Source organism: Argopecten irradians, chromosome 10, assembly GCF_041381155.1.
Source record: "Argopecten irradians isolate NY chromosome 10, Ai_NY, whole genome shotgun sequence".
Lineage (NCBI taxonomy): Eukaryota > Metazoa > Mollusca > Bivalvia > Pectinida > Pectinidae > Argopecten > Argopecten irradians.
In genome coordinates this window covers 32,196,186-32,223,388 of record NC_091143.1, presented here as the reverse complement: position 1 = coordinate 32,223,388, position 27,203 = coordinate 32,196,186, and the positions used below count along the sequence as shown (strand labels likewise).

Here is a 27,203-nt window from a genome sequence, read left to right as displayed (position 1 = left end):
CTTACTACTTTGGCGGGACATCGTTTTCCTCTACAATATTAGACAATCTTTTTCGTGACTCGGATAATTTAGACCTAAGTTTTGTTTTTTTGGAGTACCTATATCTATGCCCTGCAGCAGTAGGGCGTTAGAATTGTACCTGCTACCCCTATTGCATGATCGTAAAAGGCGACAAAATTTAGGATCTTATATTTTCTCTTCTTTCTAACCGAATTTATCTTTCCTAATGCCTCCCTTGGCACCGCCTCACTTTTGGCCTTGAATTGAGCGTTCGCCCCTGTGAGGAAGGCTCTGGGTTCTGTCCCTTGGCTGAGACACACCAAAGTCTATCTGAGACACACCAAAGTCTATAAAAGTGGTAGTTACTGCTCTTGCTTAGCGCTCAGCATACAGGGAGTGGGACGACTGGTTCGCCCGTTGTCAGTATAATGTGACCGGGTGGGGTGTGTTGCTTGGTGTCTTCGGCGGCATGCTTCAGTGATTCCACTATACAAGAAGACACAACGTGAATATACCGCAGTCTCCCAAAACACGCACCTCGCACAACATACACGCAACATACGGCATACATGAGAGGCCGTCCTTACATGACCATAGCTGTTAATAGGACGTTAATAAATCAAACAAATAAACAAACAAAAGTACCTGTATCTGAACTATCATGGATAGAAGTTTTACCGGAGACGTTAATGTTGTACAGGGGGTTGAAGATACTAATATCGAATCTTATTTTTGTTAACCTACTCTCTGGTGCCGGTGTAATGTTGAAAATGGACCCCCGTTGAAAACTGGCCTCGGGTCATTTTTCAACGTTGAAAAATGACCCCTAAAACCGTTGAAAACTGAATATTAAGCGCACTTTCACACCGACCCGTTGAAAATGGACCCCGTTGAAATGTGACCTCATAAGAACTCGGTTTTTTTTACGTAACCCAACTTTCCCGATGACTGGCCTCAGTCGACTATCTATCTATGTGGCCAACCACCACCCGGATTCTAATCCTCCTAGTCTGGAATTAGCTCCTTTAGCTTCCCCCTCTGTAGAATCTCTCCATTCTGGTTTGGATTCCACAGAACCTATGGACTGTGTGGATTCGGGCACGGCAGAGCATGACGTTCTTTATCTGTCGCTTGGTTGCTCTGAGGTCGATGAACCTCCTACAGAGGATCCATCTTCGGATGGCTTTCTCTGTGAGGGCGAGTCTAAGTGTTCGGATGAGGCTGATGATGATGTGGTTGTGGAAGCTTCCCACCTCATCTCGTGCATGCGTGCTTTACGCGCAGATAATGCCGTTGTCCTCGGCGAGAAGGATTACTTTGCCCACCTCCTTCTACGTCATCGGTCCCGGAGGCTACTACTTTGCTTAGCTTAACTCCTAAGCCTGCTCCACGCAGCGATAGGACCTTGCCTGTGGGCACTATTGTGTTCTATGCTTTGGCCACCGCCCAGGCTCGTGTGGCAGAGAAGAATTCTTCTGCCATTAGTGCTCATGGGTTTCCTGGGCTGCAACTCGGGGTGTCTGATTGTCAGAGGTTAAACCCTCTTATTATGCCATCCATGACGAGAAGTTAGCCCCGCATCCAGCCAAGCTGGAGTCGAAGAATTAGGTTTCCTGGCCCGGGAAAGTTGTGGACCAGGTGGTGTTCCAGGCAAAGGAACATCACAAGATAAAGGGAATGTTGCGCCTCTCTCTTCATATTCTGCCATACGTGGGTTTTTTGCCACTGTATCCCTGTACAGATTGTCCAACCTGCCTGAGGGTCAACTTTCTGACAAGGAGAGACAGGATATGCAGGACAGACTGACGTCTGCCCTGAATTCAACGTTGCGTACTGTAGCAGTGTTGCAATGCTCATTACTAGCAGACGTAATGCTTGCTCGCCGCTGCTCTGTCCTTCGGGACATGCAGGTGAGCGAACTCTCCCGACTCTTGACAGCCCCTTTCACTGGTCCAACTCTGTTAAGTGGTGTTTTACCAGTTGTTCAGAAGGACCTGAAAGAGGACTCTGTGGCGTCAGGTCTTTTTAAGAAGTCGAGCTCTGCTGGTCCAGGTTCTTCACAGGGTTCTGGGTTTGCTTCGAAGATGGCTAGACCTTATCCCAAGCAGCGGGCTGCAGGGGAAAGGCCTAAACCCGTCTTCAAGGCCAAGGAGAAGAAGGGGAAGGGTGGCAAGAGGCCTCCTTCAAAGGGTAAGTCGAGTTCCTGACTCGCTTCTTTTCTCCATACAATGCCCACTTGTTCCTCCAGACCTGGATGGTTCCATGGTGTTTAAACCCGTCTTCCAGTGTTTGGGAGGGTCTAGACGTGCCATTGCCGGATATTCCGGTAGGCGGCCGTCTTTCTTCCTTTCTCCCTCAGTGGAAGGAGATTACTCAGGACAGCTGGGCTCTATCAGTGGTATCGCAGGGATTAGGCATTCCTCTGACTCAGGTTTCTCCCCTATCTGCCGAGCCAATTTTCTTTCCTCCTACGGGGGATCAATAAAAGGCTCTTTCTTTGAAGGAGGAAGTCAGGACCATGCTCCGCAAGGGTGCGGTCGCGGAGGTGCCTTTGGTGGGATGTACGCCTGGCTTCTATTCAAGAATGTTTCGGGTTCGGAAGAAGTCCGGAGCTTGGCGTCCCATCATCGATCTGAGTGCTTTCAACTAGCACGTGGAATCTCCTCACTTCAAGATGGAGACCCCACGGGGCATAATTGCTTCCGTTGGGGAGGGTATGTGGGCAACTTCGGTCAATCTGAAGGATGCCTATTTTCATATCCCCATCAAGAAGTCGGCAAGGAAATACTTCAGCTGGTGAGCTTCCTTCACTCTCGGAGGATATATGTTCACATCTACATATGTTTACATCTGTTACACATGGTCAGGAAATCGTTAGTGAAGGTTGCTCAAGGTAGGGTTCATTCCCTCCAGAGAGAAGTCAGAGGTCACTCCTTCTCAGGACTTTGTCTTCCTGGGGAACCGTTTCAATACGGTTCTCGGGATTGTGTTGCCACCAGACGACAAATTTCAGAAGGCTCGAGACATGGTTCTAGCCTTCATGAAAATGTCTCAGGTCCAGGTACGTTGGTTCCTCAGACTTCTGGGGTATCTCAACTCCCATTGGGACGCCTTCACATCAGGCCTCTGCAAATGTTCCTTCTTTTCCAAGTGGGTCCCTGCCTCCAGGGATTGGGAAGCAATGCTTTCCTTAACTCAATCGTTGAAGGACTTTGCCTCTTGGTGAACAAATCGAGGAGTTCCTCTTCACAGGCCGAGTCCAACCATGACCCTGTACACGGATGCTTCTATGACAGGATGGGGTGCTTACCTGGACGGTCACATACGGTCTGGAGAGTGGGAAGGGGATGAGAGCAGTCCTGCTTCCTCTGCAGACCCTACGGGACTTGCTGCAGTCACAGGTGATCTGCCTGGCGACAGACAACTCGACAGTTGTCGCTTACATGGAGAATCAATGGGGTACCAAGTCCCATGTACTGTGCGCATTGACCCTCAATGTTCTCTTGCTTTGCCAGGAGATGCATTTGACAATACAGGTCAAGCATCTGCCAGGCTGCTTGAACATCCTGGCCGATACCCTCTCCAGGCGTCGTCAACTAGTGTTGACGGAATGGCAGCTAAAACCGTGTGTGTTTCAAGCAGTTTGTCAGGCTTGGGACAGACCACATGTGGATCTGTTTGCCACAGCCCTGAATGCTCAGTTGCCAACTTATGTTTCTCCGGTTCCAACAGGCTTGGGCTGTAGATGCCCTCTCTCTGAATTTGGACGGCATGAATGCATTCGCATCCCCCGTTCAATCTGGTGGGCAGGGTGTTCCAGAAGGTTCGAGAGTATCATTGCTCTCTGCTTCTCATAGCACCCTTGTGGCCGAGGTAGCCATAGTTTCCTCTCTTTCTCTCTTCTTGTGGATCAACCTCTGCAGTTGCCTCCAAGTCGAGACCTTCATCGGTAGCTTCTCTATCTTCACGCTTGGAGGCCACCAGGCCTCACTCAGGCAGGCTTTTCTGATGACGTGTCCCAGAGCATCACGAGATCAATTAGGTCTTACTCTTCTGCCTTCTACCAATCTAGATTGAGGATTATCTGCGATTGGTGTGATGAAGGGAAGATTGATCCAGTGAAGGCATCTGTTCAGGTGATTGCTGACTTTCTTCTGTCCCTGTTCAGAGATCGTAAGCTTTCACCTAAAACCATTGCTGCTATCGCTCAGTATTAGCTAGTTTCTTTGCCTTTCATGGCAGACAGGAAGTTGGTAATTACCATTCCTTTTCTGCTTTGAATAGGGGTTTCGGTCTCTCTAGATATCGTCTCTCTAGACCTCGAATCAGGCAGTTTGCCCCCCCCCCCCCCCCTCCCATTGGAATTTGGCCTTTGTGCTGGATTCCTTGACCAAGGCTCCGTATGAGCCACTTTCCAGTACCTCTATGAAGTTTCTTACTTTAAAGACGGTTTTCCTGGTTTCTTTGGCTTCAGGTCGAAGACGTAGTGAAGTAAATGCCTTGTCATGTCTTCAATCTTGTCTGTGTTGGTCTAGGGGATTTTCTGCTGTTACTCTGGTAACTGACCCTGCTTTTCTCACTAAGAATCAGGTTCCTGGTTTCTCCCCTGAGTTTCACTCCAAAATTCTTGCCTCCCCTTTCCTATTTATCCTGTGCTGCGCATATGTGGCTTCATGGATAAAGAAGGGTGTATTTCCGGTCGTGCGTACGCTCGACAGGCAAGTAAGAGGGGCCTCCTACGGGAGGTTTATGGGGGTGTAATTTTGTTCATATTTAGATACAAATGAATGGAAAATTGTGGAAGATATGCATACTAAAGTTATTGCAAGTATTACATCATAAAAAATTGGTTTTACAAGAAAAACCTCAAATTTAACAATACTAGTATTCCAGTCAATATAGGGTTTTAACTCAAACTAATTGCAACATATTTTATTTTTTGGTTTTTTATAAAGACTGAAGTATGTATATATAGAACAAAAAAATAATAAAGAATCAAAAGTGTGGATTGTGCTTAATGGAACAACATAGAAGTCAAATATTTCTTTCCTTTTAATGTAACACAAGTTAAAAGAAATTGATAGTGTTGCAAGAGCATTTTAATTTCAATACATATTTCAAAAAATGTTCATGTGGAATTATCCTAGAGAAGATTATGAAAGCTTTAGATTGAAACAAATGCAACTAATTTGCAAACCAATTCTGGCTTCGTAGGCTCGTTAAGGTATAATATATAGGATAATCAGCCATTGATACCGAATGTGTTAAAGTATGTTAAATATGATTTGTTTATTAATTTATCTGATATTTGCAGTTTTATAGTCAAAATTGCAACGGCTATGGATTAAGGCATAATATATCTAAAAATAACCATTATTGAATGTTATTGTTTGCATTGGTTTATTGTCTATGAGGGGTTGTTTTTAATATAAAAAGATGTTTTAGTTAAGATATCTACTTAGAATAATTTAATGATTATTCGCGCAGAATTATGAATTTGAGCAATTCAGTTGTTCAATACTGGAAATATCCTTTAGCGCTGTGCATTATTTGGCACTTCAAAGACACTGCGGAAAACATTAAAATAAAACTACTAAACAACCCTAAATTACTGAATGTAAGTGCACCATTTGAGTGTCATAACTGAAAGATTTGCATGCAGGTAAAAATCCTTCGTAAATACTTGTATGATAAATTATTTGCAAGGAGAGAGAAGGCAAAAGTTCTTTTTAATTATCTTCATATAATAATGTTTCCAGTTACAAGAGATCAAATATGATGGCAAGGGAGGATGTCAGATGCCATGCTGCAGGATTTCCAGAGATCCTGTTTGGAAGGCCAAAAAACCTTGTTGCTAATTGCCTTGAAATAATGCCACCTAATGTGACTTTATCAGACTCATCGGGAAAGGTTAGTGATGTTAATGGAATTCCAAATTGTACATGCATGGACTTCATCAAAACAAAATGGCCTTATAAACACATTTTGGATTTTCATAGTAAAGGTGGTGTTTCTTTAAAGAAATACCTGAGTCATCCCGTGTTTACGTTGGATGAGAGTGTATTTGATACCACTTGTCCTGTAGACATTGATGATACATCGACAGCTATGGAGCAAGACACTAATCTTAGTAATACACTTGTTACTGAGAGGTCCTGCAGGCGAGACTGCATAGAACAGATCAGATCGATAGAAAATGGTTTGTATCTGATCACAGATGTCAATCAAATGGAGGCTGCACTTAATAGGTTACAGGAAGTTTCAGTCTTCATGGATCAGAATGTGGTGAAGGTGTCAGGACTCACCATAGGTAGGAAGAGGACATCCATTAGGCAGGGAATTGAAAAGAAAAGATGTCATAAGAAAAAAATGGAAAGAACTGCTACTAAAGAAACACATGTTCCTCATGTTGCTGTAGACTCTAGAAACATAGGATGTTCCTCTGAGGAAAAAGGTAATTGATTTTAAACCAATTCTGGCTTCGTAGGCGCGTTAAGGTATAATATAAGGATAATCAGCCATTGATACTGAATGTGTAAAAGTATGTTAAATATGATTTGTTTATTAATTTATCTGATATTTGCTGTTATAAAGTCAAAATTGCAACGACTATGGATTAAGGCATAAAATATCTAAAAATAATCATTATTGAATGGTATTGTTTTCATTGGTTTATTGTCTATGAGGTGTTGCTTTTAATGTAAAAAAGATGTTTTAGTTAAGATATCTCCTTAGAATAATTTAATGATTGTTAGCGCATAATTATGAATTTGAGCAATTCAGTTGTTCAATACTGGAAATATTTTTTTTTTACAATTTTTAGCGCTGTGCATTATTTGGCACTTCAAAGACACCGCGGAAAACATCAAATTAAAACTACTGATGATTGAAATAACTAAGTTTAGAGTAAGCTTGTAGATCTACTGGCATATTGTAAATTCATCTTAGCATTGCTTAAAATACCGGTACTTTAAAGAAATATGTTGACACAAACCAAAATTACAGAATGTAAGTGCACCAGTTGAGTGACATAACTGAAAAATTTGCATGCAGGTAAAAATCCTTCATAAATACTTATATGATAAATTATTAGCAAGGAGAGAGAAGGCAAACTTTCTATTTAGTTATCTTCATGTACAAGAGATCAAATATGATGGCAAGGGAGGATGTCAGATGATATGCTGCTGGATTTCCAGAGTTCCTGCTTGGAAGGCCAAAAAACCTTGTTGCTAATTGCCTTGAAATAATGCCACCTAATGTGACTTTATCAGACTCATCGGGAAAGGTTAGTGATGTTGATGGAATTCCAAGTTGTACATGCATGGACTTCATCAAAACAAAATGGCCTTATAAACACATTTTGCATTCTCATAGTAAAGGTGATGTTTCTTTAAAGAAATACCTGAGTCATCCCGTGTTTACGTTGGATGAGAGTGTATTTGATACCACTTGTCCCGTAGACATTGATGATACATCGACATCTATGGAGCAAGACACTAATCTTAGTAATGCACTTGTTACTGAGAAGTCCTGCAGGCGAGACTGCATAGAACAGATCAGATCGATAGAAAATGGTTTGTATCTGATCACAGATGTCAATCAAATGGAGGCTGTACTTAATAGATTACAGGAAGTTTCAGTCTTCATGGATCAGAATGTGGTGAAGGTGTCAGGACTTACCATAGGTAGGAAGAGGAAATGGAAGAGGACATCCATTAGGCAGGGAATTGAAAAGAAAAGATGTCATAAGAAAACAGTGGAAAGGACTGCTACTAAAGAAACACATGTTCCTCATATTGCAACAGACTCTGGAAACATAGGATGTTCCCCTGAGGAAAAAGGTAATTGATTTTAAACCAATTCTGGCTTCGTAGGCGCGTTAAGGTATAATATTAGGATAATCAGCCATTGATACTACTGAATGTGTAAAAGTGTGTTAAATATGATTTGTTTATTAATTTATCTGATATTTGCTGTTATAAAGTCAAAATTGCAAAGACTATGGATTAAGGCATAAAATATCTAAAAATAATCATTATTGAATGGTATTGTTTTCATTGTCTATGGGGTGTTGCTTTTAATGTAAAAAAGATGTTTTAGTTAAGATATCTCCTTAGAATAATCTAATGATTGTTAGCGCATAATTATGAATTTGAGCAATTCAGTTTGTTCAATACTGGAAATATCCTTTTTTTAATCAATTTTTAGCGCTGTGCATTATTTGGCACTTCAAAGACACCGCGGAAAACATCAAAATAAAACTACTTATGATTGAAATAACTAAGTTTAGAGTAAGCTTGTAGATCTACTGGCATATTGTAAATTCATCTTAGCATTGCTTAAAATACCGGTACATTAAAGAAATATGTTGACACAAAACAAAAATTACAGAATGTAAGTGCACCAGTTGAGTGACATAACTGAAAAATTTGCATGCAGGTAAAAATCCTTCATAAATACTTATATGATAATTTATTAGCAAGGAGAGAGAAGGCGAACTTTTATTTAGTTATCTTCATGTACAAGAGATCAACAATGATGGCAAGGGAGGATGTCAGGTGCCATGCTGCAGGATTTCCAGAGTTCCTGGTTGGAAGGCCAAAAAAAACCTTGTTGCTAATTGACTTGAAATAATGCCACCTAATGTGACTTTATCAGACTCATCGGGAAAGGTTAATGATGTTGATGGAATTCCAAGTTGTACATGCATGGACTTCATCAAAACAAAATGGCCATGTAAAACACATTTTGGATTCTCATAGTAAATGTGGTGTTTCTTTAAAGAAATACCTGAGTCATCCCGTGTTTACGTTGGATGAGTGTATTTGATACCACTTGTCCCGTAGACATTGATGATACATCGATAGCTATGGAGCAAGACACTAATCTTAGTAATACACTTGTTACTGAGAAGACCTGCCGGCGAGACTGCATAGAACAGATCAGATTGATAGAAAAAATGGTTTGTATCTGATCACAGATGTCAATCAAATAGTTTGTTTTGTTTTGTTTGATTAATTAACGTCCTATTAACAGCTATGGTCATGTTAGGACGGCCTCCCATGTATGCGGTGTGTTGCGTGTATGTTGTGCGAGGTGCGTGTTTCGGGAGACTGCGGAATATTCATGTTGTGTCTTCTTGTATAGTGGAACTTTTGCCCTTTTTATAGTGCTATATCACTGGAGCATGCCGCCGAAGACATCAAGCAACACACCCCACCCGGTCACATTATACTGACAACGGGCGAACCAGTCGTCCCACTCCCTTTTTCCTGAGCGCTAAGCAGGAGCAGAAACTACCACTTTTATAGACTTTGGTGTGTCTCGGCCAGGGGACAGAACCCAGAACCTACCTCACAGGGGCGAACGCTCAACTAAAGGCCAAAAGTGAGGCGGTGCCAAGGGAGGCATTAGGAAGGATAAAGTCAGTTAGGAAGAATAGAAAAGATAAGATCCTAAATTTAGTCGCCTTTTACGATCATGCAATAGGGGCAGTAGGTACAATTCTAACGCTCTATCTGCAGGGCAGGTCAATCAAATAGAGGCTGTACTTAATAGGTTACAGGAAGTTTCAGCCTTCATGGATCAGAAAGTGGTGAAGGTGTCAGGACTCACAATAGGTAGGAAGAGGAAATGGAAGAGGATATCCATTAGTCAGGGAATTACAAAGAAAAGATGTCATAAGAAAACAGTGGAAAGGACTGCTACTAAAGAAACACATGTTCTTCATGTTGCAGCAGACTCTGGAAACAGAATGTTCCTCTCAGGAAAAATGGTAATTGACTATTGTTATCCAAAATACCTGATATTGACACATTTTCCCTTAAAATACACATATATGCATTAACACTAAGTAGTCCTGTATGGTATTATCCATGAGCATCTTTCAAGTTCAACTAATGGATACATTCGTCAGATGGTGAGCCATTCAAATTGGCTTTTAGTGCGAAGTCCATCATCAGTCTGTCCTGTTAACAAATCTTGATACCTCTTTTTATCAAAATTTCATATCAGTCCACTAATCAGTCAACAAGATGGCTGACAGGCAGTCATTTTGTATTTTCATAGTTAAAGTTTGTGTCCGTTGTTTCCTGGAAAGTATGGAAGGGATCTGTTCAAATTTCATGCATGGGTTCCCCTTTGTACCCAGTTGTGTTTATTGCACTTTGTGGCCAATTGGTCAAAGATATGGCTGACAGACTGCCATGTTGAATTTTAATTTTTTATAAGTTACTCTTAACTCTCAGAAAGTACTAAAGGGATGGGTCTCAATTTTAATATATTGGTTCCCTTTTTACCTTAGTAGTGCACATTGCAATTGTGGAACATTCAGACAACAAAATGTGTGAAAAAGTAGCTATCATGAATTTTGATAGGAAAAAAGTTTGTTTAATTGCTATTTCTGTTAAAATGTTAATTAGGTTTCTCTATAACTGTTAAGATTGATTTTCAAGTACATTTTTTACAATAGAAAGAAACAAATTGACCAATAAGTAGCCAACTTGTCACTTTTAAGGGGTCTAAGCCTCATCTAATTCAACTTGTAGCTATATATAGGGTCCTCTTGGTCCTGAGTTTTACATATCCATTTTGAATTAAATCAAAGCACAACAATTGCAGACAGTGAACATATTAGATTTTACAATTGAAATATGTTAATTCTTAGTGCAATTAACGTTTAAAAAGGTAAAAATAAGTAAAAGAGAAAAGATTCCTCTTTCAATCGTCAGACATAAGTTGTGAAAGAGTTTTTGATGCTAAAATTCCCAAAGCATAAAGATATGTTAATTTTTAAAAAAAAAAATGATGTATGAATGGTGTGTTGTATGTGTTCATCTATATTTATCTCGACTAAAATTATTTTAAAAGAAAAACAAAAATAAAGCATAACAAATATGCTGCAGTGCTTCAGGAGATATCGAAGAATGCCCCAGACGATGATCTCCTTGTCCAGATTGGTCCATACAACACAAACCGTAGAAGCATTTATTTCCTAAAAACAACACTCTCTGATGAGGTGAGTGCTAAACATGAAGTTGAAAATTTTAGAAACCCAGTTAAAGTTTCTTTTGTCTAAGAATCGGAAGCGTTGAACTTTTTGGTGTGTGTTATAATAGCATGTATTAACATACAATCTATGATATACAAAGAAATTAGTAAGACCCTCTAAATGGCTTATGGAGTATGGGGTGTACTAGGTGGTGTTTTGCTTGGTATGAACTTATTTGTGCAATAGTTAATAAAATTGACAATTGAATCCATCAGCTTCATATTTACTTTGTATGTTCATCTAGGTGAGATCACATATAAAGTTGGGTTTTGCTTTGTTTCTTTAGTTTGCTTTTAGCCCACCATCATGAAATGGTGGGCTTTTGAAATCACCTTTCATCTGTGGTAGGTCACGTCCGTAGCACGTCGTCCGTCCTCCGTCCGTAAACCATTTTTGTTGCCACCATTTCTCAAGAAGTACTTAACAGATATTTCTCAAATTTTATATGCATGGTCCCCTTGGTCCCTCAAAGTATCCGACTGATCGGAAAATCAAGATAGCCACTAAGTAGCCCAATCTGATTAAAACACAGATCCTTATAACCACTCCGTTCAATAGGGGATCTGACAATATCCTATAAGGGGTCACGTCCAGATGAATTTTATACCACGTGTACTTCAGACCAAATGCAGTTTCTACACTTTAAAACATCAATTGAAAACGTCTTTTCGCCCCAGTATACATATACTATTAGCTTTGTTGTGCACTTCGGGCGAGATGTACTACATACACGAAAATAATTTGGACAGCTTTTTCAAACTATCTCGTCCCCAGTCAAGAATCTGGAAGTGCCAATTTGATTGGCCATTTCAAAAGGTCATCTTGACGTGACCCCTAATGGGATGTTCTCAGATCCTCTTATCCAAAGTAGTGATGATATAAGGATCTGTATTTTAATCAGATTGCTAAGTTGCCATCTTGGATTTTGGCAGTTGACGATTGTTACCGCTATTTCTCAAGAAGTGTTTGATGGATATTTCTCAAAATTTACATGCATAGTTCCCTAGGTCCCTTGGAGTGTCATGCTGATTTTGGGAATGATTGGAAAACAATATGGCCATCAGGCAGCCATCTTGGATTGCATCAGCTGAAGTTTGATGTCGCTATTTTGGTTTTATTGAACACTGTAACTCTTGATTAATGCAGTTAATATCCAGGGTTCACATGCATTTGTAAAATATAACGTGGACTGAGATTTCTAAAATCTTGAGATTTTTTATACAAGTGAACCCTTGGCCAAAAATAAAAAATTGTTTGTTTGATGTAACCCGACCGACTCACGAAAATTACACCGACCCAAATTTTTTTCTGTTATGCTTTATTTTTTATTTTTTTTTCAATCGTGAAAAAATCCGGAAATATTGATTGTCCAGTTTGTTCTTTATAAACAACATATCGTATTTGGAGCGTCTGAATGACTAAGAATTGAAGCGGGGAAGGGGGAAAATAGCGCTTCCGACGAAATTTTACTCTGAAGTTTCGGTGGACAAAACACTTTTAAACGAGGCAACTTTTTGTGTTACCATCACCATCAACAATAAGCAGAATTACGCTAGGAATTTGATCAGACGAGTGCCTGTAACGTATACATGGCAAGATTTATTCGAAACCATTTTAGACGAGCCAACAAACAACGTCAACGATGAGTTGAAGAAGATGTTGCACTTGCAACCGTTTGAAGATTTCATTCGTAAGTCAAAAGTTTCAGTAACAACTGGTTCTGGTTCAGAGTGCTATAGCCACCTGTCTAACGAGGAGATAGATGTTATTTACCAGTTTGACAACAAATTGAAATTTGTTACAATAAATGTATAAATATCGATGAGCTTGATGCCACTGCTGCAAAACCTAAACAACAACGGAACGCATTGTCCGTATTGATGTCTTCAGAAAAACAAAGAGCAGTTTTGGTTGATGAAAAGAAGGCTAGATTTACAGGTAAGTGAAATACTGCAAGTATGAATTGAGGAAGGTTTTATTTACAGAATATGATTGAACTTTTATTTATACTTTCTTATAGCACAAATAAACAAATTTTATGATTCTACAAGTATAATGTATTGTGTGTTTATTTTACCAAAAGAAACTATAAATATACTTTCCTACATTATTTAATGTCAGAAGTTGATGATTACCTCACTGAAATGCTGTGTTCTCTTTGGAAAATATTGATAAATGATATAAATTCCAATTTTGTAAACAATTAATAGACCATTGACATTGTATAACATCATATTCTTAGACTCGGTCCTGTTGTTGTCCAATGCACTTGCTGTTAATACAGATAAACTCCAACAGGGTCAAACAAATCACTTTGTCCAGCATTTGTTGAATATTGTTTTACTTTTTGTTCTACTATCAGATAAAGATCGTCTTCACAATTCCATTGTGTAAGAGATGACAGATGCCGATGCGCTGTTTCTGAAGTCCATGACTAAATGATATCATAGAGAAACATGTCAACCACCATCGTCTCTGTGATGTGGTATCTGTATAATATTTTAAAGTTTGATGATATATGATAGATGGCTTGATGTAGGTTTGTTGGTACATCGTCCGTGAGGTTCATAAGTTGAGTTGAGTTGAAAGATGAAAGACTCCCAAAATTTCTGTCGACATTTTATTTCATCCTGTGATGCATATTTACATTTCAATATACAGTTCAACTAACAATATACGTGAAAGCATAGTTCCAGAGTAACGCTGTGGTTGGCCCCCAAATGGGGACCAGACACAGGGTGTGTCCGCTATCAGTCCCGCTACTCTGTATGTATCTCTCCCTGTCTGTATGTCTATCTCTATCACTGGCCAGCCAAATATATATACTGATCAGATATATTGCCTACGTGTACAAATGACATGTTACTCATGTTATTACACCATAAAATTATATAACAACAAGGAACGTTTCTATACACCAGACTGTTACGTCGCTGACAAGTAGACATTTGCCCTAGAGACACAACACGAGTATGTCTCAAATACCGTACATTAAGTCTTGAAGATTTTAATAAATAATAATTAAATATTCCTAAAATAATACTAATTATACCATATCTTTCCAGAGCTTCTGTCGAAACAATCCAAAAGAGGTCAAAGATGACACCATCAGTGTCAGATTTTCCAGAACGGTGTGTTTTTATCATATGAATGTAATAAACCTAAAAATCTTCATAATAATGAAGTAAGCAAAACAATATTGAAAAAATAAACATGTTAAGCATGTCTTACATACACCCACACTTCAAGCTTTTAAATGGTATTAAATGAAACATTTAGTGAATTTTCTACATGTGTAATGCTGTGCAAATTTAATGTAAATTGTAAAGTAATCAAAATCTTAAAATTTAGTATCAAGTATTTCACCAGAAAGATAATTTTTTAATAACAGATTTGTGAAATTTTCTGGATATGATGACTTCATGAGAAAAAGAAAGGCCAGTCCAAAACTCAACTTCGAGCAGCTGCGACTTCACAGTTCAGCACTGTTACACCTTTTCACTAAGTTGGGGAGATTTTCTAAAAGATTTGGAGTCTTTAGCACTCTCCCCTTGACTCGTATGCAACCTTCTTGGAAAAAGAAAATGCTGGAATGAAAATGCGTCATTCTTTGCCTCACCCCGTCAGACAGATAAGTGATCATGTTTCAGTACAATATTTCCCAGCATCAGCAATGGTTGTTGACGGACGATATGATGTTCTCAATACAGTGTTATCCAACATGCAGGCTTACGAACCACTTCACTTTGATGAATATATCCACATTGCGACTCCATTTAAATCAACTATGGAACGACGACGCTACTATACGGAGATGAAGCTATCCTTACCTGTCGATATGATGTTCTATGATCCTGGAGGCAGCATTGGTGCCACTGTGTTTTTTTTACACGGTTTCTGAGGATAGGTCCCCCATTGAAATGATGTCCACCGCAGCAAAGATGTTAAAGATTCTTGAGCCCCGTCTGCCAGAATACCACACACGTACTATGAGGCGTGAATTCGCAAATCGTTATTCAGGGTTAGCTAAAATTCCTACTCATGTCATGCGTGCCATATATTCAGACCTAACATCAGATTCAACTGCTGATCAAAACCCATCGATATCCAATCGTGTCCAACAAGCAATCTATGGTGATGATCCAGACATCGTTGTTGATATGAGACATTTAAACAAAGGGAGGCCAGATGATACATTTAACACCTTTTTTGATAAGTTAGAAGAAAAAGTGGAAGAAATAACTGCTGCTGATGAGCGCAGACACAATGTGGAACATTTTAGCAAGTACATTTCAATTCCAGACTTAATTCGCCAAACTGCCTCTGAATGTCGTGAGGGAACTCGTATTCCAAGTGAGAGCACAGTGCTCTTTGCCTTTGTGCCAAACATGCACATGTTCATACAGCAAAATTGTATCGCGGTCGTATCAATCTACAGCACAAAGTACAAACGCGACAGCTTCGTGTGTCACATTGCGACGAACATTACTGTGCTGCTGTGTTTAAATATTTGAGAAGCTACGCTGTCAAGTTTAGAGAAAATGTAGCTATGGTCTGTGTGGATGACAAGTCAAAGCTTAATTGCGGGGAACCTGGCCAAGCTGTGTCATCTGGGGTGAGAGGAAAACAAAGTATTGTGCCGACAGGAAGCATGATGTCTGCGCTGGATCATGACGTTCAACAGAAAGGATTACTGACACCATCTGTTTGTCTGGTTGTTGATGTTCCAGAGGAAGTTTCTGACACTTTCTACAGGGGTAAAGTTCATGTTACACTTACAGATTCCATATTCCAACCAAGTGGACCATTCCGACACTCAGCAGAAATGAAGGTGCTTTTGCAGAATTTCTTTGCCTCCAGCGTTGTGCCCCCATATCTGCTTATCTATTCTGATGGAGGGCCAGATCATAGGTTGACATATGAGTTTGTGAAGCTAGCTCTAATTGTGCTCTTTAAACATCTTGATTTAGACACACTGATTGCTGCTCATACAGCACCTGGACACAGTTGGGCCAACCCAGCCGAACGCATCATGAGTTTGCTAAATCTGGCTTACCAAAATGTTGCTCTACATCGAAGTGAGATGTCAAGTCTGTTGAAACAAGTTGTCAAATGCTGTGGGTCAATGTCAGAGGTATGTGCTAAGGCACAAAAAGAAAAAACTTTAAAAGAATCCTGGCTCAGATCCTTGACAGAAGTAGTGGCTATGCTGAACGAGCGAACAGAAAGGATCCAATTAAAAGGAAAGAATTCTGTAACAGGGAATCCAACATCAGAAAAAGCTGTTAAGGCCACAGGAAATGAACTATGCCAACAGGTTAATCCAGAGATAGTTGAGGGCAAATACACAAAGGCATATCTCTACAACTTAGATGGCTATCGCCAGTTCATGAATGATCACTGTATCGAGCGGACATACACCTTTCAGGTAATTTAATATGTATTATTTGAAAATAAATCATTTTAATATCAGTAAAAATTGAGATCTAAAGTATATACATATTGAAGAAAAGAATGATGACAGAGACAGTTTAAAAAGATCATCACCGTAAATAAAACGTGAAGTAATTAGTCAAGATTAGTTTTATTCACCAATAATGCAAAATACAGGTATGTTCCCATGGAATAAAGTATTGAAGATCTTTATTTTAAGCTGTGGTATTGATTACTTGACTTATAATTTTAAACTACCTGCTGCTCTAAATTTCTGTATGAAAAGGAAATACAAAACTAATACAAACAAAATATTAAATTATAGGACATTTCAGGTAAGCATGTGTGCCAGAACACAAACTGACTGTACTCCTATTCGAAATGATAGTGGGACAGCTGCCTCCCCCTTTTCCAGACCCAAATATTAATCCATGCAGCAATGGATTACTATCTTAACTTTGCTGAGGTATTGGGCAAGGACACGACTGAAGAAGACATGCCATCTTCCAAGTCAGTCAGCAATCCTCATGTTGCAGAGGAGCAACAGGTATGTAATAAGGTCTTCTTTTAACAAATTTTGGCTAAATTATATTTTACCTGTATGCAAAATATGTAAACATGTACATATAAAAAGGCATTCAAAGTGTCATGTGAAATCTCTTAAAAGCTGTTGTATTCAACTTTGCATCTGTCTTTCAAATGTCCCAAATTCTGTTCCATACAAAAGAAGCAAACTTTGTTTCCTTAGAAATGTTTAAGGATTTTTTCTTTTAATAATACCTTTATGTATATCTAAATGAAAAATTATGATTTTAAGTTAAAAACAAAATTTGCTTTTAATTAATACATCTTTTTTGTACTTTTGATCAGATGATCAGTAAAAGACTACAACACCACAGAATAACATTTACAGTAACTGTTCTTGCATCTGTGATATTTTTTTCTACAATGCAGGGATGCAAAAAACAGTTTTGTTGGTAGGACAACATGCCAGGAGGGGAACAAAAGGTGCCAGGTGCGACAGTAAGGTGTTGCGAGTGTCAGAAGCCCACGATGCATTTACTCCAAGAAAGCACTGACCTGCAGACAGGAGAGGGGTCTTCGTAGACTATTCTTGAGAAAATTGATTACACATGTGGATCTGTCATTACACCAGATGGTATATTTACCAAATATTTAAATATTTTTTTCCATTCAATGTATTTTGTTTAGACTTGTTTGTTTGATTAATTAACGTCCTATTAAACAGCTATGGTCATGTAAGGACGGTCTCCCATGTATGCGGTTGTGTTGCGTGTATGTTGTGCGAGGTGTGTGTTTTCGGGAGACTGCGGGTATATTCATGTTGTGTCTTCTTGTATAGTGGAACTTTTGCCCTTTTTTTAGTGCTATATCACTGAAACATGCCGCCGAAGACACCAAGCAACATACCCCACCCGGTCACATTATACTGACAACGGGCGAACCAGTCGTCCCACTCCCTTTTTGCTGAGCGCTAAGCAGGAGTAGAAACTACCCCTTTACAGACTTTGGTGTGTCTCGGCCAGGGGACAGAACCCAGAGCCTTCCTTACAGGGGCGAGCGGTCAACTCAAGGCCAAAAGTGAGGCATTAGGAAAGATAAAGTCAGTTAGGAAGAATAGAAAAGATAAGATCCTAAATTTAGTCGCCTTTTTACGATCATGCAATAGGGCCAGCAGGGTACAATTTTATCGCCCTACCTGCAGGCTGGTTTAATCTAAATCGAAGAGGAACAACAACGTAATTTCAGAAACCTATTTTTTTTTTTTAATACCGGTACTTTACAGATATGTTGGATCTCTTAAGTCAAAACCAATTTCTCTCAACACAGTTTAAAATTTCTTTTCTATGTGACCTTTTGCAAGGAGTAGTGTTTTGCTTAGGCTTTCAGTTAGCTTGTTCCTCACCAGTTGAATTCAGATACTTCTCCGGCCCCACCGACAGCTTGGGACGAACAAGATCTTTGCTGCCACTGTGATTGGAGGGTGGAGAAATCGAGTCCAATAGGACTAATAGAATATTCCTTCCCATTTGTGTTAAATGTAAAGAGGAGGAAAGGAGTCAATTAAGAGACAGAAGAAGAGAATGTGAAACTGTAACATTATCAAAATGATACATAGACAAATACTTTCAATACCTCATTGTTTATAATTAATTGTTATTGTTTTGTTTCAAATTGTTTAGAACTGTTTTGATATGAATTTTTCAGAGTTTACTATAATTGTGTAGAATTATTTTCCTTCAGATATATGCTATTTTTCAGAATTGATTGGGCTTGTTTGAAATTGTGTATATTATTTTTAATCATAACAGAGTATACAGTATATTCTCTCCAAACCATATTATGTCAAATATACTAGGAGAAAAAAGTTTTTATATAAAGGCATGTATATGCTAATGTAAATAGAAATGAAGATTAATATATTGTCCTTTACAGTTTTCCCATTTGATTTAGGGAAATTTGACTGGCCCCTTCCTCAAAGGATGTCAAATTTCTAGTCAACAGTTGAACTTTGTTTCAAACATTTGTGTGTAAAGACTTTCGAGATTTTCTAGTCCTAAATTTGAGTCCCAATATTCATATCTAATTTGTACTTTGACTACTTTCTACTCCAAAGTTTATATAGTCCCATGAGTTCTAGTCCTAAGTAGTATAGGTTTTAGAGCTGTAATATATTTAGTCCTAAATTATTGTCCCAGTATCAATGAAAAAATGGGCTATTCCAGTTATTTCTCCACTATAAGTATCATTTGTCATGACACAATTTAATGTCAACAAGGGGTGCTTTGGGTATTTGAATGATATGAAACGTGTAATGTTGCCACAAATTTCAAATATTTTTAGAATCTCTTCACCTCATACATACTTTTCTGGGATAGCCCTTGGATATACATGTAAAATGCATGTACACAAGTTAAAAAATAAATGAATTTTCATGTTTCTTGTTCCACAATATCCTGTGTGTTGTTGTTTATCTACATGAATAGAACTGCTTTCCTTTTTGTGAATCCTTAGTACATATGAAAAGTTTTAAATTCATCTGTTCATTATTTAGTTTATGGCAAATTATTGTACAAGCGTCTTTTGAAAAGGGTAAAAAAAATTACCTACCTACCTACCCACTCTCGAAAATGTGGGTAGGGTTACATCAAACGAACATTTTTTTTTTATTTTTGGCCCTGGAGATTCTTATGTCAAGTCAATCTGATCGGTAAAAACTTGGTTTACAGGGCTCATCACAATCAGTAATATTCCTCAAAGTCCAAAAAACTTGATCATGGTCCTTTCTTATATCCAATTGTGAGACTGATAAAACAAAAAGTTAGAAGGCAAAGAAGAGAAAAGAACAAAAAATCCATCAATCATTTCACTGATGTAGATCATGCAATGGTTTGCGCCAAGATCTCTCTGGGATCTCATGTTTTTTAAGCTAGTATATATATTCCCTGACGATTTAATACAGTTATTCATGTTCACAAATTTTCATGATGTTACTCTTTGTAAAATTCATTAGTTACAAATTGTGAATATGGGGCTTAATCAATCCTGGATAGGGTGGAACAACATTTGTATAAATAGTTGTTATAACCCGTTTACATATCAATGGCCTTGTATGTAGCTAGTTTTCAATTTATCTTCAGTATTTATTTCTTTTGTTTTCACTGATTTATTATCTATTTCCATAACAGTAACATACAGAGAATATTTGACCAAACGACAATTAAAAAGTTAAATCTCTAATGAGTTTCAACCACACAGGTGAGATATGAATTAATAACCGATATAGAATACATTTAATGAAATTGCATTTAGGTAATAGATGCTTACTTGACTATCCTGACCGATGGCACCAATTACGTACATATTGACAGTGTGGCGGCTACTGCTCTATTTCAAGGCCGTGGGCAGAGAAGCAGATTTTTGTCACTGGTTTGCATTGATATTTATTTTATCAGGTTAGGAAAAATGTGAAATAATGTAAAGTATTTTGTTGAAAAATAAACATGTAAATATTTTGGCTGGCAAAGTTAGTTTCATCCCGACATTGTAGATTAAAGAAGATCTAATTTATATCATTATATCTAAAATCTATATGGTCCGACCATGTAGCAAACATGTTGGCTACACTTTCATTTAACATTTTTTGTTCAGTATTATTGGTAATTTTAAAGTGATTTCTGCATGCATGTTTTCATCTAAACGTGCATAAAACATAGAAACAAGTAGTTTTGCAGTGCAACAAGTATGTGCAAGAAGTAATGTTAATCAGGCATCATAGAAATTTGTCTGTAGCTTTGAATGTTTTTTTACAGTATTCTGTAATTCATCAAATTTTATAGTTTTCGATGGATTACTGAAGAAAAAACAGCATGTCAAAATTTTCGCTCAGTTAGTTATGGCATATATACCTTTAAATGAATAACTATCAATGAAGAGAGCGATTAAAAATGAGAATTTAGGTCACAGATATTTTGGTTTATTTTAATGATTTTAAAAAACCGAAATCGTAATATTAATCAAAACAGATGCAGTGTGTTTGTCTTTAATATTTTCCACCATGAAAAATTATTGGTTTCTTTTGAGCTATTCTGAAACTCGTATAATGGATCACTAACCACCAGCACTTGATTCGAGTTTACAAAATCTAGGCAATTGATAGTTTCCTAGTCTAGTTCAACTCCTATGATATTGGGAAGGACTTTTTGTTATTGTTCTATACCTTTGTTGTTATTTATATAAATTCATCATGGCTGAACCGGTTGTTACATCAACTGTGTTTTTCCTCTGGTTGATACTGTTTCCCTATTATGACTACGGATTGAATGATAAATGGCTAAATTCTGAATGCTTACATGAATGCAAAATAATACATAAACTCTGAACGGAATATCACTAATTGCAATTTCACTTAAATAGATAAGTCAAAAAGTTAGGAAGAGTTGATGTGTATTAAGCAAGAAACAGATATCTGAAACCTCAAACATGGTTTCTTCATGCCTTTTCCATTCAAAAGACTCCTTCTAAATAACAGAAAAGTCGATGATACTGATAAGGGCAATCTGATTAAAATAAGATCCTTATTATCACTACGTTGGATAAGAGGATCTGAGAACATCCCATTAGGGGTCACGTCAAGATGACCTTTTGAAATGGCAAATCAAATTGGCACTGCCAGAATCTTGACTGGGGACGAGATAGTTTGAAAAAGCTGTCCAAATTATTTTCGTGTATGTAGTCATCTCGCCCGAAGTGCACAACAAAGCTAATTGTATATTTATACTGGGACGAAAAGACATTTTCAATTGATGTTGTTAGGTGTAGAAACTGCATTTGCTCTGAAGTACACGTGGTATAAAGGTCATCTGGACGTAACCCCTTATGGGATATTGTCAGATCCTCTATTGAACGGAGTGGTTATAAGGATCTGTGTTTTAATCAGATTGCTGATAATGGCTACTTACTTTGTTCAAATGTTACAGTACATGGTTCAAATAGGAGAACTTGTTACCTGACTCTCTTTATCAATATTAATGAATTTATTTTGACTGTTTTCATATCAAACTGCTTGAATATCGTTACAAATATACAAATCCTCACAAACTTTAGTTCGGCTGTTGACCGACGAGGAACTTTTTCATGTGCTTAATTGTTGACGTCATATTTAATTGCTGTCATAAGCACCGGCGTGTCAGACCCAAATATTCTTCTGAAATGTCTTTCTCTGCAGAAGCTATAAGTTTAAAATTGCGTTTCAGGTAACAACGCAGTTGTTTATAATGCGATATCATTCAACAGTCAAAACTCTTTCCCGTCGATGTTGGGACCATTTTACCTATAAAGTGTTTCCCTCGGTCTCTGGCCTCTGGAAACAGTTTATTAGGTTGGTCCCACAACTCTGGGAAAGAGATTTGAGTGTTGACATGAAACAACTGTATTATGTTTAATTGACTTATTGTCTATAACTAAGAGCACTATAGATCTGATGTTGGGCATGTAACGGATAACGGTCTCACGGATAAAATTGGCTATAAGTCTTTATTGACAAATGCATACTTCATTGCTACTAGTTGTTGTATTGTATAAATAGTCACATGGCCTTTTGTGAAGAGTTATGCCCCTTTGTTACAAAATAATGAAAGTGCTATTTCACCTACGATAAGATATATCGATGGTACTTTGTCTCAGTGATACAGTATAGATGTGCCTGTTCAACATCTGAACAAGATACCTGCATCTGCTTGAAAGGGATTTCCCATTATAACAATATGGGTTATGGACCATAAAGATGCCTTGGATGACCTAAAATAATTCATAGAAAATTTAACTTGATAATGTATTATCCATTATTCATATTTTTGTTGAAATAACTGGCATCTTTGACCGTGTATACTGAAGGCTCTTTTTATAGACCAAGTGGTATCATAGGAAAAGTATTGAAGTTGTTTTTACTAAAATGATACCATGGAAAGTACTCACTGTATGCGGCCACTATTGAAGATAAAATTGGTAGATGATTGATACTATGTGATCCATGGTTACCATAATGACATGAATTGCTGTCCATATTTCTGACATCAACAAATTATGATAGATTCATAATTAGATTTGATGAATTTGATGATAAGTAAGACTGCTTTACCTCTTCAGCAACTTCAAAGACGCTGATATTCAGGAGTGGGCACTTACAACTCTTCCCCATTCAAGACAGTTTGACAGCGTGTCTTGTGGAAATTTATGTCCTGAAGGTATCATAATAATACAGCTTGTAGTTAAAACAGTTAGTATTAAAGAAATGAATATAGTATTGTTTATTAGACATTCTCCCACTTCGTTTAGTTTAATCATCATGTTCTCATTGATTTGTTTTGTTTTCAAATATGAGATAATCAGAGACAATCGTGAGATGGAAAACAAATGTTTTAAATACGGTGACAGCCAGGTAATGAGCCAATTATGGGAAAAGAAGATAATTACTTTGAATTGCTAGATAAAGGTAACAATTGCTTTTGCTGATTCTTCTAGCCTCAAGAGGGGCACCCTTATATGGGAAATGAAGCTGTTATATTTTTCCACTTTAAACCATTATCTTACAAGACAATGATTTGATTTATTTCAAAATGAAATCAAATACAGGTTAAATATGGCATGAATTATTTTAATATACTTTTTTCATGTACTTATATAATTTTATAAGAATATGTTTATACTTGAATAATACAGTTTGCTGAAAACTTCATAAACAACATAGGAATACAACTGACATGGTTAGCAGGCGACTTACTTGAGGAGAGAAAGCGAATTGCCTTGAGAATAATGAGTTGTGGATATGGGTAGTTACTTAATGTTAAAAAGTGCTAAATATAAAGATACACAACAGGGAAATAAACATAATAATCATGGTTTTATTTCTAACAAAACAGCCTAGTTAATTTTATCATTGTTTTTTTTCCTACTGTAACATTAATGAAAACACTGTGATGACAACTGTAGTGATGAAATGGTTACAGTTATTTAATCATGAAGACTGATACATCAGTATATAATGTTGACATATTCTTCAAATCTCCATGACCATTATAACTTCTTTAAAAATTAGACAATAACACTGTAATATAATAATTATTGATAATATGTAGTACTATTATTAGATTCATGTAACCGGATGATGTCTGCACCAGGTTCAGTGTCTAAGTCACCACAAGTCTTGACCTCTGGAACCCAGCTTATCAACACACCATCTGGTAAGGACATATGTTTTATTTGTGATCTGTACTAAATTAATCATTCATGAAATTGTATCTTAAATTGTATTGTTGTTAACTTAAACATCGTTCTTAAGCAACTTAATTGGTATTATAGACAAGGCATGGCATTTCTCATTTTCATTTCTGTGTGTGTATTCAATATAAGTAAGAATTTCATTCATTCATATACAAAGGAGGTGTTGCATATAGGGTGAAAATCCGCCCACGATAATTTTTTGATTTTTGAATTTAAATTAGTTAATTGCATTAATACACATATGTCTATAATACTTAAAACCCGATTGGACCATTATTAGGACTACAGCGCCCCCTACATTAACACTGGTAAATTTAAAGCCTCATATTGGGCCTTTTACCTGGCATAAGTCATGGTAAGAACACTTAAATCACGTTTTTCTTATGATTAAAAATACCACATAAAATTGCCTTTATAACGACATATCACACTTGGCTGTATCATATATCATTTTATCATAAATGGAACGTAAATATCAAATTTGACAGAAATTACGACTCTTTGAAATTTTTAATTTTTCGTTTAAGCAACAGAATAAGTAAGGCACTGCTCGAGTACCCTAAAATTTTGATATTTGAAATTATATTTAGGTTATCATCGTTTCACCATAAACAGCTCAAGTTGATGAATCACTGGATATGCCACGTTTTTTTAGGTTTATTTCGTCTACCCCCTGTTTTTTCCCCATAATATCAAAGTACTGAGAGTACACTGTCAAATATTACCGACTTTACTGTAAGAGTAGAATGTGATGATGAGTTGCGTATTTCAACCAAACCTTGAAGTTATCATCATAAACTCATGCTTATAATATTTTTCAGAAATTCTACTTATCTGTTTTGAAACAGTGGGACATATAATACTGACAGTTATGATTTAATATATACACAATGCCATGTTGCATTCCAGAAACTGTATAAGCATTAAGGTAATAAATATGACAGTATGTGTCCTTTGCCCATTGTTAAAGGAGCAATCATTGTTGCCATCGTCTCAGGTAGGGTGTTAGAATTGCACCTGTTATACCCATTGCATGATAGTAAAAGGTGACTAAATTTGGTACCTTTTTTGCTTTTTTGCTAGCGTCAATCAGACATCAGACGAGGTGCTATGTCTCATTTTACCTTTAGTATCGCGAAATAATACCATCAAAAAAGTCAACCAGGTACTGATTAAAAATTATAAGTTTTTTCTCATCCAACATCCTTCATGAAAGTGCATGCTTTCTAGGTTATCTAATGAAACGCTTTAAAAAGTTCTTGAACTGTTCTACAACTGTTCCAGAACGGTTCTACAATTTTAAATGAGACCTGCTCCAGTTTTCAATTCCAGAATATTTCTAGAATTGTTCTAGAACATTACTCTAGAGCATTACTCTAGAACAATTTCTAAAACACTGTTCTAGAACAATTCTAGTACACTGTTCTAGAACAGTTCTAGAGCATCGTTCTAGAAAACGTTGTAGAACGATTGTAGAATTCCTTTAGAATAATTCTAGAACAGTTCTAGAACTGTCCTAGAACTCCTCCAGTTTTCAATTCAAGAATAGCTCAAGAATTGTTCTAGAACATTATTCTAGAACATTGTTCTAGAAAAGTCTCATTTAACGTTGTAGAAAGATTTTATTATTCCTTTAGAATAATTCTAGAATAGTTCTAGAACTCTTTCAGAACCGTTCTGGAGCAGTTCTAGAACTGTTCTAGAAATCCTTGCAGGGGTATAAGCAACACATTCCCACCCAGTCACATTATACTGACAACAGGCGAACCAGTCGTCCTACTCCCTTAATGTTGAGAGCTAAGCAGGGTGTAACGTGTGTCTCGGCCAGGTGACAGAACCCAGAGCCTACCTCACAGGAGCGAGCTCTCAACCGAAGGCCAAACGTGAGGCGGTGTCAAGGAAGACGTTAGGAAGTATAAATAATTTAAGTTAGGAAGACGAGATGCTATGATACGATCCTAAATTTAGTCGTCTTTTACGATTTTGCACAAGGGGCAGTAGGTACAATTTTAACGCCCTACCTGCAGGACCACGTTTTCATCGTTAGTTCATTTTAATGTCATAAGGTCATCCAACCCGAAGGGTCAAGATGACCTATAGTCACTATGCTTTGTCCATTGTCATGCGCTGTTCGCATTTCGTCATTCGTATAAACTTTTCATTGAAACGAATTCTTCTCAATATCCGAAAGGCCCAAGAAACTGATATTAGGCATGTAGAATGCTGGAATGATGGACCACCAAGTTTGCGGAAATGAATTACCTTGACCTTCATTCAAGGTCACAGAATTCAAAAAGGCTAAATCTTTAAACGATTTCTTGTGAATAACTAAGATACCTAGATACCTGATATAAGGCCTGTAGTATGCTGGCATGAAAGACTACCAAGTTCATTTAAGGTTACAAGGGACAAATAGGCTAAAACCTATAAACGACCTATTGTGAATAACTAAGAGGCATAGGAATCTGATATTGGGACTGTAGAATGATAGCTTAAACGACTACCGAGTTTGTTCAAATAAATGACCTTGGACTAGCTTCATGGTCACATGAGTCAAATAGACTAAAATCTTTAAACGACTTCTTGTGAATAACTAAGAGGACTGGAGACCTGATATTGTACATGTAACATGTTTGGGTGAAGGACAAATGTTCCTAAATTATCTTGACCGATAGGTCAGGGTGACCTGAAGTGATCGTACTTCGTGCGCCGTCGTCATACACTTTTTCATTCAAACAACTTCTTCTCAATAACTGAAAGGCGTTGAAACATGATGTTAGACCTAACGTATTCTCAAATAAAGGGCTACAAAGATGTTTGTCAAATGAATGACTTTGACGTTAATTGAAGGGTTCAAATTGGCAAACATAAACGACTTCTTGACAAAAACTAAGACGCCTTGCAGTATGCTGGAATA

At 37.5% G+C, this 27,203-nt stretch overlaps 1 pseudogene; it reads left to right on the top strand.

Annotated features, from left to right (window-relative positions):
• Window positions 1–3,265: 3,265 nt before the first annotated feature.
• LOC138332657 (uncharacterized) lies at window positions 3,266–18,481 on the top strand (annotated as a pseudogene).
• The last annotated feature ends 8,722 nt before the right edge of the window (window positions 18,482–27,203 follow it).